Raw genomic sequence first — 12,547 nt, forward strand, 5'->3', positions numbered from 1 at the left:
AAATGGAAAAACCAAAGCCTGTAACACCTTCCCCCTTAAGACAACAAATATATCCTATATTTTGTTGGACAAGTTTGCTCACCATCAACAGAAAACAACTTCCATTTCACATTATAATCAACTACAATGCTTCACCTTCTACAATATAATCATGGTGTCTACTGGCTGTCAACAATTAAAAACAAGAAAAAACACGTATTTCCAAATAATAATATACAATCGTACTATTTTTTTCTCCTTTTTCTGTCTATAGAATCCTAAAAGTCACTAGCTTCTAGAACTCTCGTCTTCCTAATACTCACTAGCTTCTAGAACTCTCGTCTTCCTAAAACTCACTAGCTTCTAGAACTCTCGTCTTCCTAAAACTCACTAGCTTCTAGAACTCTCGTCTTCCTAAAACTCACTAGCTTCTAGAACTCTCGTCTTCCTAAAACTCACTAGCTTCTAGAACACTCGTCTTCCTAAAACTCACTAGCTTCTAGAACACTTGTCTTCCTAAAACTCACTAGCTTCTAGAACACTCGTCTTCCTAAAACTCACTAGCTTCTAGAACACTTGTCTTCCTAAAACTCACTAGCTTCTAGAACACTCGTCTTCCTAAAACTCACTAGCTTCTAGAACACTCGTCTTCCTAAAACTCACTAGCTTCTAGAACTCTCGTCCCCTTGGAACGAGCCCAAACAAAAATCATCTCAAATACGGAAAAACATGCCGTATAACAAAACTCAAATCAAATTGTACTGCGCCGAATACAACAGACCTAACAGTGAAATGCTGACTTACGAGCCCCTAACCAACAGTGCAGTTTCAAAAACATACAGAAAAGAATAAGAGATAAAACTCATCTCCAACACGGAAAAACGTGTCAAAATAATATGTGATCCATGGTAACGCACTGGCTAAACACAAAACACAAAACTTTTTAACTGCCCACCCTTGAGACAATCAGCAACCAAGTTGTCCTCACCACAGACATGTCTGATTTCAAGAGGAAACTCCTGCAATATCCATAGTAACTTTCCACACCTCACTGCGGAGCTTCTCTCTCTTTTCAGGGTTCACTAGATAGGCATGTTGTTGGAACGGGGCCCAGTCCCCAATGTCATGCTCTAGTACATTTGGGTTGGCACATCTGAGAATGATCCCTGATATTATAAAATTACATTATAAAATTATCCCTGATATTACGTCAATATAATTGTACCCAAAAATTGTCAGTTGGTTGCATAAATCATTGATTACTAAATGTTACATTAATTGTAAATATGAAATATCAAACCAAATGTACACCCCTTTGTTAATATGTATTGGCAATAATTAACTTAATGGTGAGGCATGGAAAAATAAAACACGTATCTTTTGTCAGGCTGAATGTTTGAAATATGAGGTGATTTGAGTCATGCTTCTTCAGTAGTGGAATAAAGACAATTAGAATTTGAATGTTGTCAATAAATGCTGGAGTGATGTAGGATTGTTAATACAATTGATTATAGACCAATTTATTATACTGAGTCAATGTGTATAGGCTGCAAGGACGTTGAATTTAAGTTGTTTTCAAGTCAATGAAAAAAACTACATCTTCTCAACTTTCACTTTCAACTAAAACTGAATGTGTATTGGATGTTGGGCATAGTCTTATTTTCAACATCTTTTCAATTACATTTTGCTGGGTGGGATATTTTCCATGCATTTCATCATTAAGTCCTTTAGGAAATAATGTCTGGTGGGCGTGTCCAAATCAATAACCAAAATGCAGAAACAGTTTGGGATGAATTGAAAATCTAAACATAAAATGTGCTATATACACAAACATCTGCCACAATAATCATATTACTTGTATTTTTATTAAACAAGCTTCTTATAAACTGCACAAGCACCAGAAACACTGTTGTTATGACAAGTAGCAATAAATCACTGATATCGATTAGGGGGGAAATCAGGTTGTACATGCTGTTGAAACTAACACAACTAAAAAAACACATGGAAATGGGAGATATATTTTACCTCACTGGTTAGAGGACAACCTGCAGAAGACAGTCAGCTACATTTTGGAGTGATGCATTTAAATTTAGGGGTCGCTAAACAAAGGAACACAACACTTATTCATCGATATCATGCTAAAATCATTTGTGTGACAGGAGGGAGATGAGGTTGCACGTCCTGTTAAAACTAACAGCTAAAAACCACATGGAATCTGGGAATAATGTGTACATCCCTGGTTAGAGGACAACTTGTAGAAAACAGCCAGATACATTTTGAAGCGGTGCATTTTGATTCCAGTGGGTCACCAACATGGTAAGTGTAACACAACTCTTTTTGTGTTTGTCACTTTTAGTTAAATCTCATAAATAGTAACTCTTCCATTTCAGAGCCTGGATTTTCCCCCTGAGGCTAATATCCATATCATGTTGAAATCAATAGAACAGGGGACAAACGTTTAGGGTTCTACATTGTGACATCATTAAAATACTCCTTCTACAATGTTAAAACATTCTACATTGTGACATTAATTCATTGATATCATGAAACAACTCCTTCATGTATGTATTTTCTGATATTTGATCAGAGATCTTTTATCAGATTATCTCTGGTCACAGCTATGAGATTTCTCTCCTGTGTGTGTTCTCTGGTGTTGAGTCAGAGAGCCAGAATCAGCAAAACTCTTCCCACATTGATCACAGCTATAAGATTTCTCTCCTGTGTGTGTTCTCTTGTGTGATGTCAGATGGCCAGATTGACCAAATCTCTTCCCACATTGATCACAGCTATAAGGTTTCTCTCCTGTGTGTATTCTCTGGTGCACTGTCAGATGTCCAGATTGACCAAAACTCTTCCAACATTTACCACAGCTATAAGGTTTCTCTCCTGTGTGTGTTCTCTGGTGTACTGTCAGATTATCAGATGTAGTAAAACTCTTCCCACATTGATCACAGCTAAAAGGTTTCTCTCCTGTGTGTATTCTCTGGTGTAAAGTCAGTTCTCCAGATTGACCAAAACTCTTCCCACATTGACCACAGCTATAAGGTTTCTCTCCTGTGTGTATTCTCTGGTGTACAGTCAGAATGCTTGATGTAGTGAAACTCTTCCCACATTGATCACAGCTATAAGGTTTCTCTCCTGTGTGTATTCTCTGGTGTACTGTCAGATGATCAGATGAAGTAAAACTCTTCCCACATTGATCACAGCTAAAAGGTTTCTCTCCTGTGTGTGTTCTCTGGTGTAAAATCAGCTTTCCAGACCGACCAAAACTCTTCCCACATTGACCACAGCTATAAGGTTTCTCTCCTGTGTGGATTCTCTGATGAATTTTAATGCCTAATGAGGAGGTGAATCTCTTCCCACAGTCAGAGCAGCAGTGAGTTCTCTTCCCTGTGGGTCTCTGCAGGCGTTTATTGAGGAGTTCTGATCTGGAGAGACTCTTCTCTGCCTCTTCAGCATCATGATGTTGTTGAGACTCCCCAGAGGATCCACGATAGTCACGTCTCTCTCCTGTGTGAACAACAAAGACAGACAGATGATTAAAGGCCCACAACAGCGAAAATACACTGTAAAAGGTGATGCCAACAGCGTAGCCATGATGTTGTACAACAATTGACATCTGTAATGAATGTAATGATTACTTGACATTTGTCTTAAAATGAGCAAGAATAGTCATATTTTGTCTTGTTTTCACATTAGTAGTAACATCGATGATTGTAGGCTAGAAATAAGTTATTCATGTTGTTGAAACTCTAAGCAGTGTGCCAGACGACTTTGGTCTCCAATATTGGCCCCTTTCTGTGTTTGCTAAAATTGCAGCACGAGGGCAATTTGATTGCAGAAACTCCTCCCTGCTAATAAGGAAACCACTTGTTATGGATGTAGTATATCTGGTAATGAGGAAACCACTAGTTATGGATGTAGTATATCTGGTAATGAGGAAACCACTAGTTATGGATGTAGTATATCTGGTAATGAGGAAACCACTAGTTATGGATGTAGTATATCTGGTAATGAGGAAACCACTAGTTATGGATGTAGTATATCTGGTAATGAGGAAACCACTAGTTATGGATGTAGTATATCTGGTAATGAGGAAACCACTAGTTATGGATGTAGTATATCTGGTAATGAGGAAACCACTAGTTATGGATGTAGTATATCTGGTAATGAGGAAACCACTAGTTATGGATGTAGTATATCTGGTAATGAGGAAACCACTAGTTATGGATGTAGTATATCTGGTAATGAGGAAACCACTAGTTATGGATGTAGTATATCTGGTAATGAGGAAACCACTAGTTATGGATGTAGTATATCTGGTAATGAGGAAACCACTAGTTATGGATGTAGTATATCTGGTAATGAGGAAACCACTAGTTATGGATGTAGTATATCTGGTAATGAGGAAACCACTAGTTATGGATGTAGTATATCTGGTAATGAGGAAACCACTAGTTATGGATGTAGTATATCTGCTAATGAGGAAACCACTAGTTATGGATGTAGTATATCTGGTAATGAGGAAACCACTAGTTATGGATGTAGTATATCTGGTAATGAGGAAACCACTAGTTATGGATGTAGTATATCTGGTAATGAGGAAACCACTAGTTATGGATGTAGTATATCTGGTAATGAGGAAACCACTAGTTATGGATGTAGTATATCTGGTAATGAGGAAACCACTAGTTATGGATGTAGTATATCTGGTAATGAGGAAACCACTAGTTATGGATGTAGTATATCTGGTAATGAGGAAACCACTAGTTATGGATGTAGTATATCTGGTAATGAGGAAACCACTAGTTATGGATGTAGTATATCTGGTAATGAGGAAACCACTAGTTATGGATGTAGTATATCTGGTAATGAGGAAACCACTAGTTATGGATGTAGTATATCTGCTAATGAGGAAACCACTAGTTATGGATGTAGTATATCTGGTAATGAGGAAACCACTAGTTATGGATGTAGTATATCTGCTAATGAGGAAACCACTAGTTATGGATGTAGTATATCTGCTAATGAGGAAACCACTAGTTATGGATGTAGTATATCTGGTAATGAGGAAACCACTAGTTATGGATGTAGTATATCTGGTAATGAGGAAACCACTAGTTATGGATGTAGTATATCTGGTAATGAGGAAACCACTAGTTATGGATGTAGTATATCTGCTAATGAGGAAACCACTAGTTATGGATGTAGTATATCTGCTAATGAGGAAACCACTAGTTATGGATGTAGTGTATCTGGTAATGAGGAAACCACTAGTTATGGATGTAGTATATCTGGTAATGAGGAAACCACTAGTTATGGATGTAGTATATCTGGTAATGAGGAAACCACTAGTTATGGATGTAGTATATCTGCTAATGAGGAAACCACTAGTTATGGATGTAGTATATCTGCTAATGAGGAAACCACTAGTTATGGATGTAGTATATCTGGTAATGAGGAAACCACTAGTTATGGATGTAGTATATCTGCCTGGAGCAAAAAATAGTGCGCAAAGATTTTAGTTTTTCACAATGTATTCTGAATATTACAGCGCACTATCAGGACAAGATCAGGAGTGCTACTCAAGGAAACTCACATTAAGCTCTGTGTCTATTCACTAATTCACCACCGTGGGGAAAACCCAGGGGAGTTCTCAGAGGCTGACAGCAAAAATAGCCTCCATTTAAAGGTTGATTATAAGTGCATTTCACATTACTTTGGATTATAATTGTAAGGCTCGTTTGAATCTCCTGCTTAATATGTTTGTGTTATTGTCGCAAATCAACTGATTTATACTTAAAAAACACTTCAACCAGTAAAATGCTCCTTGGCTAGCTTTTCCATCAGCCTGACAATGAGGGTTTGAACAGTAAGTGTTTAACAAACAATAACATAGTAGAGGTCGACCGATTATGATTTTTCAACGCCGATACCGATTATTGGATGACCCCCCAAAAAAACATACCGATTAAATCGGCCGATTTTAAATATATATATTTGTAATAATGACAATTACAACAATACTGAATTAACACATTTATTTGAACTTAATATAATACATCAATAAAATCAATTTAGTCTCAAATAAATAATGAAACATGTTCCAGTTGGTTTAAATAAATAATGAAACATGTTCCATTTGGTTTAAATAAAGCAAAAACACAGTGTTGGAGAAGAAAGTAAAAGTGCAATATGTGCCATGTAAAAAAGCTAACGTTTAAGTTCCTCGCTCAGAACATGAGAACATATGGAAGCTGGTGGTTCCTTTTAACATGAGTCTTCAATATTCCCAGGTAAGAAGTTTTAGGTTGCAGTTATTATAGGAATTATAGGACTATTTCTCTCTATACCATTTGTATTTTATACACCTTTGACTATTGGATGTTCTTATAGGCACTTTAGTATTGCCAGCATAATCTCAGGAGTTGATAGGCTTGATGTCATAAACAGCGCTGTGCTTCAAGCATTGCTAAGAGCTGCTGGCAAACGCAGGAAAGTGCTGTTTGAATGAATGCTTACGAGCCTGCTGCTGCCTACCACCACTCAGTCACAGCTCAGTCAGACTGCTCTATCAAATATCAAATCATAGACTTAATTATAATATAATAAACACAGAAATATGAGCCTTAGGTCATATTCAATTTAATATCGCTCTTCAAAGACCCAGGAAGGGGTGGAGCCAAACAGGTGTTGTACCTCATTTCCCTCCTTCAGGGAACAGTAATTATAGTCATAAAGTTACACTCCCTTTCAGTTGGTCAACTTCGGTACAACATACTATGGGACAATACAATCATTCCCCAACTGACCCAAACAGATACTAAATGAAACGCCCCTGGCAGACCACCCAGACCTGACCCCGCAAGATGCTTCAGTTGTCAATTTATTAATTGTCTTTTGTTTGAAACACTCCTGTCAATGTTGAGTAAGGACGCACACCTAATTACACATATAGAAGTAGGATTAGTCTAATAGCCTACAGCTGTGTCTGTCCCAAACTCACTGGCGCAGGAAACTCTGTGGGCCCAGAATATTTTATACAATGTTGCAAGCTTGCCTTCTTCAGTTTCAGGCTACCCAGTTGATAGTAGATACAATGTTTCAAAATCATTGTAGACAGGCCATGTGCAGCCAATGTGATTTATAAGGTATTTATTTTGATCAGGATATTTTCTAACTGCAGTCTGCAATGTTTTTTATTTGTTGGCTATTTTTACATAGTTGGCAATAAAAGTTACTTTTAGATTTGTATAATTTATATTTAGATTTAGATAGAATGTAGATTAATCACAGACAATGATTTTGAGATACTATTAGGAATTAAAATGAAACTGTTCCATGAAAATGAAAATATGAAAATCATAACTGGCACCAGATCAGTAGAAATGGTCAGATAAATTGGCACCAAATGGAAAAGGTTGCTGACTGCTGGTGTAGTCTATTACCAGAAACTATAGGAGCATAACGACTGCTGGTGTAGGCTATTACCAGAAACTATAGGAGCACAACGACTGCTGGTGTAGCCTATTACCAGAAACTATTGGAGCACAACGACTGCTGGTGTAGCCTATTACCAGAAACTATAGGAGCATAACGACTGTAGTCTATTACCAGAAACTATAGGAGCATAACGACTGCTGGTGTAGCCTATTACCAGAAACTATTGGAGCACAACGACTGCTGGTGTAGCCTATTACCAGAAACTATAGGAGCATAACGACTGCTGGTGTAGTCTATTACCAGAAACTATTGGAGCACAACGACTGCTGGTGTAGCCTATTACCAGAAACTATAGGAGCATAACGACTGCTGGTGTAGTCTATTACCAGAAACTATTGGAGCACAACGACTGCTGGTGTAGCCTATTACCAGAAACTATAGGAGCATAATGACTGCTGGTGTAGCCTATTACCAGAAACTATAGGAGCATAACGACTGCTGGTGTAGCCTATTACCAGAAACTATAGGAGCATAACGACTGCTGGTGTAGCCTATTACCAGAAACTATAGGAGCATAACGACTGCTGGTGTAGCCTATTACCAGAAACTATAGGAGCATAACGACTGCTGGTGTAGCCTATTACCAGAAACTATAGGAGCATAACGACTGCTGGTGTAGCCTATTACCAGAAACTATAGGAGCATAACGACTGCTGGTGTAGCCTATTACCAGAAACTATAGGAGCATAACGACTGCTGGTGTAGCCTATTACCAGAAACTATAGGAGCATAACGACTGCTGGTGTAGTCTATTACCAGAAACTATAGGAGCATAACAACTGCTGGTGTAGCCTATTACCAGAAACTATAGGAGCATAACAACTGCTGGTGTAGCCTATTACCAGAAACTATAGGAGCTTTGTGGGCTATACTCGGCCTTGTCTTCGGACGGTAAGTTGGTGGTTGTAGACATCCCTCTAGTGGTGTGGGGGCTGTGCTTTGGCAAAGTGGGTGGGGTTATATCCTGCCTGTTTGGCCCTGTCCGGGGGTATCATCGGATGGGGCCACAGTGTCTTCTGATCCCTCCTGTCTCAGCCTCCAGTACTTATGCTGCAGTAGTTTATGTGTCGGGGGGCTAGGGTCAGTCTGTTACATCTGGAGTATTCTCTTGTCTTATCCGGTGTCCTGTGTGAATGTAAATATGCTCTCTCTAATTCTCTCTTTCTCTCTTTCTTTCTTTCTCTCGGAGGACCTGAGCCCTAGGACCATGCCTCAGGACTACCTGGCATGATGACTCCTTGCTGTCCCCAGTCCACCTGGCCATGCTGCTGCTCCAGTTTCAACTGTTCTGCCTGCGGCTATGGAACCCTGACCTGTTCACCGGACGTGCTTGTTGCACCCTCGGCAACTACTATGATTATTATTATTTGACCATGCTGGTCATTTATGAACATTTTAACATCTTGACCATGTTCTGTTATAATATCCACCCGGCACAGCCAGAAGAGGACTGGCCACCCCTCATAGCCTGGTTCCTCTCTAGGTTTCTTCCTAGGTTTTTGGCCTTTCTAGGGAGTTTTTCCTAGGGGAGTTTTTCCTAGCCACCGTGCTTCTTTCACATGCATTGCTTGCTGTTTGGGGTTTTAGGCTGGGTTTCTGTACAGCACTTTGAGATTTCAGCTGATGTACAAAGGGCTATATAAATAAATCTGATTTGATGATAACGACTGCTGGTGTAGCCTATTACCAGAAACTATAGGAGCATAACGACTGCTGGTGTAGACTATTACCAGAAACTATAGGAGCATAACGACTGCTGGTGTAGACTATTACCAGAAACTATAGGAGCATAACGACTGCTGGTGTAGACTATTACCAGAAACTATAGCTTAACGACTGCTGGTGTAGCCTATTACCAGAAACTATAGGAGCATAACGACTGCTGGTGTAGCCTATTACCAGAAACTATAGGAGCATAACGACTGCTGGTGTAGACTATTACCAGAAACTATAGCTTAACGACTGCTGGTGTAGCCTATTACCAGAAACTATAGGAGCATAACGACTGCTGGTGTAGCCTATTACCAGAAACTTTAGGAGCAGAACATCAGAATGTACGAAGGCCAGCAGCAGCAGGAGGAGTAGGCTAAGGAAGAGGTTTTTCTGATGGTTAGGCTATCTTGTTTCAGAGGGGTGTCATCAATAGCCCATAATGACAAAGTGAAAACAGGTAAAAAACAGAAATACCTTATTTACTGAAGTATTCAGACCCTTTGCTATGAGACTCGAAATTGCTTTCAGGTGCATCTTGTTTCCATTAATCATCCTTGAGATGTATCTACAACTTGTTCGGAGTCCACCTGTGGGAAATTCAATTGATTGGATATGATTTGGAAGGCACACACCTGTCTATATAAGGTCCCAGAGTTGACAGTGCATGTCAGAGCAAAAACCAAGCCATGAGGTCGAAGGAACTGTCCGTAGAGCTCCAGGACAAGCTTGTGTCGAGGCACAGATCTGGGGAACGGTACCAAAAACAAATTCTGCAGCATTGAAGGTCCCCAAGAACACAGTGACCTCCATCATTCTTAAATGGAATACTGTTCCTAGAGCTGGTCACCCGGCCAAACTGAGCGATTGGGGAAGAAGGGCCTTGGTCAGGGAGGTGACCACAAACCTGATGGTCACTCTGACAGAGCTCCAGAGTTCCTCTGTGGAGATGGGAGAACCTTCCAGAAGGACAACCATCTCTGCAGCACTCCACCAATCAGACCTTTATGGTAGAGAGGCCAGACAGAAGCCACTCCTCAGTATAAAGCATATGACAGCCTGCTTGGAGTTTGACAAAAGGCACCTTAAGGACTCTAAGACCATGAGAAACAAGATTCTCTGGCTTAATGAAACCAAGATTTAACTCATTGGCCTGACTGCCAAGAGTCACATCTGGAGGAAACCTGGCACCATCCCTACGGTGAAGCATGGTGGTGGCAGCATCATGCTGTGGGGATGTTTTTCAGCAGCAGGGACTGGGACACTAGTCCGGAAAGTATTATGTGAAATTATTTTGATGTGATATTTAAATATTGTGTGAAATTATTCTGAATTGATATGAAAGTATATGTGAAATTATTTTGATGTGATATGAAAGTACAGCAATTTATGTTTCTAGAAACGTATTGCAATTGAGAATCAATTCACATTTTGATGGAATATTTGGCTATTTTACCTGAACAGAGCCAGTCTACCTCTGAAAATAACATACAGTCCTTGGACCTTGAGGAGTAACGGGGGCAGCAATCAGCAGTAGAAACAATAACAAAGCGTACTCCCTGCCCGTTTCAGTAAAAAGCTGAGGGATGGAGCTGGAGAAATGTAACCATCCATGATATCAACATTATAGTTTTAACCATGTTTTGAGGATATACAGTGTTTGTTTATATTTACTGACAAACATAGTAAAAAAAGAGTAAAAAAAGCTTATATTTTGGGTTCTGATGGGGTTCGACAGTTGAACTAAGCTCATGAGGCATTTATAAGTGATTTATTCAAGAAACAGATGGGTACATATCATTAATGTATAAGTCCCTAAATGGATGTAACAACTGCTGATTGCCCCTTTAAGAGAACATCTTGGGCTAATCTAATAGGAGATATTGAGGACTACAGTATTTCAGGCATTGTCATTGGATGCATTTGATCAATTGTTAACGTTTTGTTGATGGTCCACTCTTGATGTTCTACACGTTACAGTGAAGCTTCAGCCATTCCTACAGAACAACATTAAAGTGTAGAACCCCTTTACTGCATATTGGTTCAACGACTGCAGAGACGGTACTTACTGGTGTTAAACAGATCTCCAACCTCCTCTTCTACCTCCTTCTCCTCTTTCAATGTGACAGTCATTTCCCCCTCCTCCTCTTTCACTCCATAAACTGCATCCTCCTCTTTCTCTTCCTCCTCTTTTACTGTAACATCCTCCTCCTCTTTCACTCTGAATGCGTCTTTCTCTTCTTTCACTGAAACGTCTTTCTCTTCTTCTTTCACTGTAACAGCCTCACCCTCTACTTGTCTTTGTGGTGTGATATCCTCTTCCTCCTTTTTCACTAGAGCTTCTTTCTCCATCCAGCAGACCTCCGCTTCTTTAGCAGGAGGAGAGTAGCTTAGTGAACTCATGGTCGGGGATGTTAGCTAGCTAGCATTAGCGACTAGCCTAGTTCTAAGCTAACTTAGCAAACCAGCTAGCTGACAAACAACGTAAATATATAATTACATGGGCCAACAAGTACATACAACAGAAGTGTGTTTAATACACAGCGACTAATATACACCAAACCAGTGTAAAGAGCGTGAATGTTGTAGCTATGTTTGCTAGAAAGCTACCGAGGTGTCTGACTAGCTGTTGTTGTTGAAGGAGCGTCCCGTCCACTAGATTATACGTCACACTGGCAGCATCGCCTGAACCTAAAAGACGCACATCGCCATCTGCTGACTGGACTGGGCAACGCAGTTGAGGAACCAAACGTTTATTTTTCATTTATTTCAGAAAAGTTTAATATTATATTAAGTCGTTCAAAGAGAAGCATGTGTTGATTGATTCGTGTTTAATGATTGAGAATTTAAAACAAACTTTACACCCACTACATATTTGCATTGAACCATACTTCTGACATGGATCATTTTGACCCCAGAGGCATATCTTTTATCATAGCCAAAATGTATTTTATTAAATTCTACCAATTTTTCATGACTTTGTCAATCAACTTGTTCTTAATAAATCTAAATCATGGTTTAGTGTTTCTGTATCAATATGGACTTTTAACAAATTCAAATCCTTTGGAGTCATTTTGACCCCAGCCAAAAGCACCTTTGATAAATAGGACGTTTATTTCAAATCAAAATCACATTTTATTGGTCACATACACATGTTTAGCAGATGTTATTGTGGGTGTAGTGAAATGCTTGTGTTTCTAGCTCCGACAGTGCAGTAATATCTAACAAGTAATATCTAACAATTTCACAACATAGACCCAATACACACAAATCTAAGTATTTGAATCTAGGTTTCTCTGTAGACATGATCCATCCCACCAGAGGGTGGAGGGGCTCCTGTATCAGTGGTTTTGAT

This window comes from Salmo salar, unplaced genomic scaffold, assembly GCF_905237065.1.
Source record: "Salmo salar unplaced genomic scaffold, Ssal_v3.1, whole genome shotgun sequence".
Taxonomy (NCBI): Eukaryota; Metazoa; Chordata; class Actinopteri; order Salmoniformes; family Salmonidae; genus Salmo; species Salmo salar.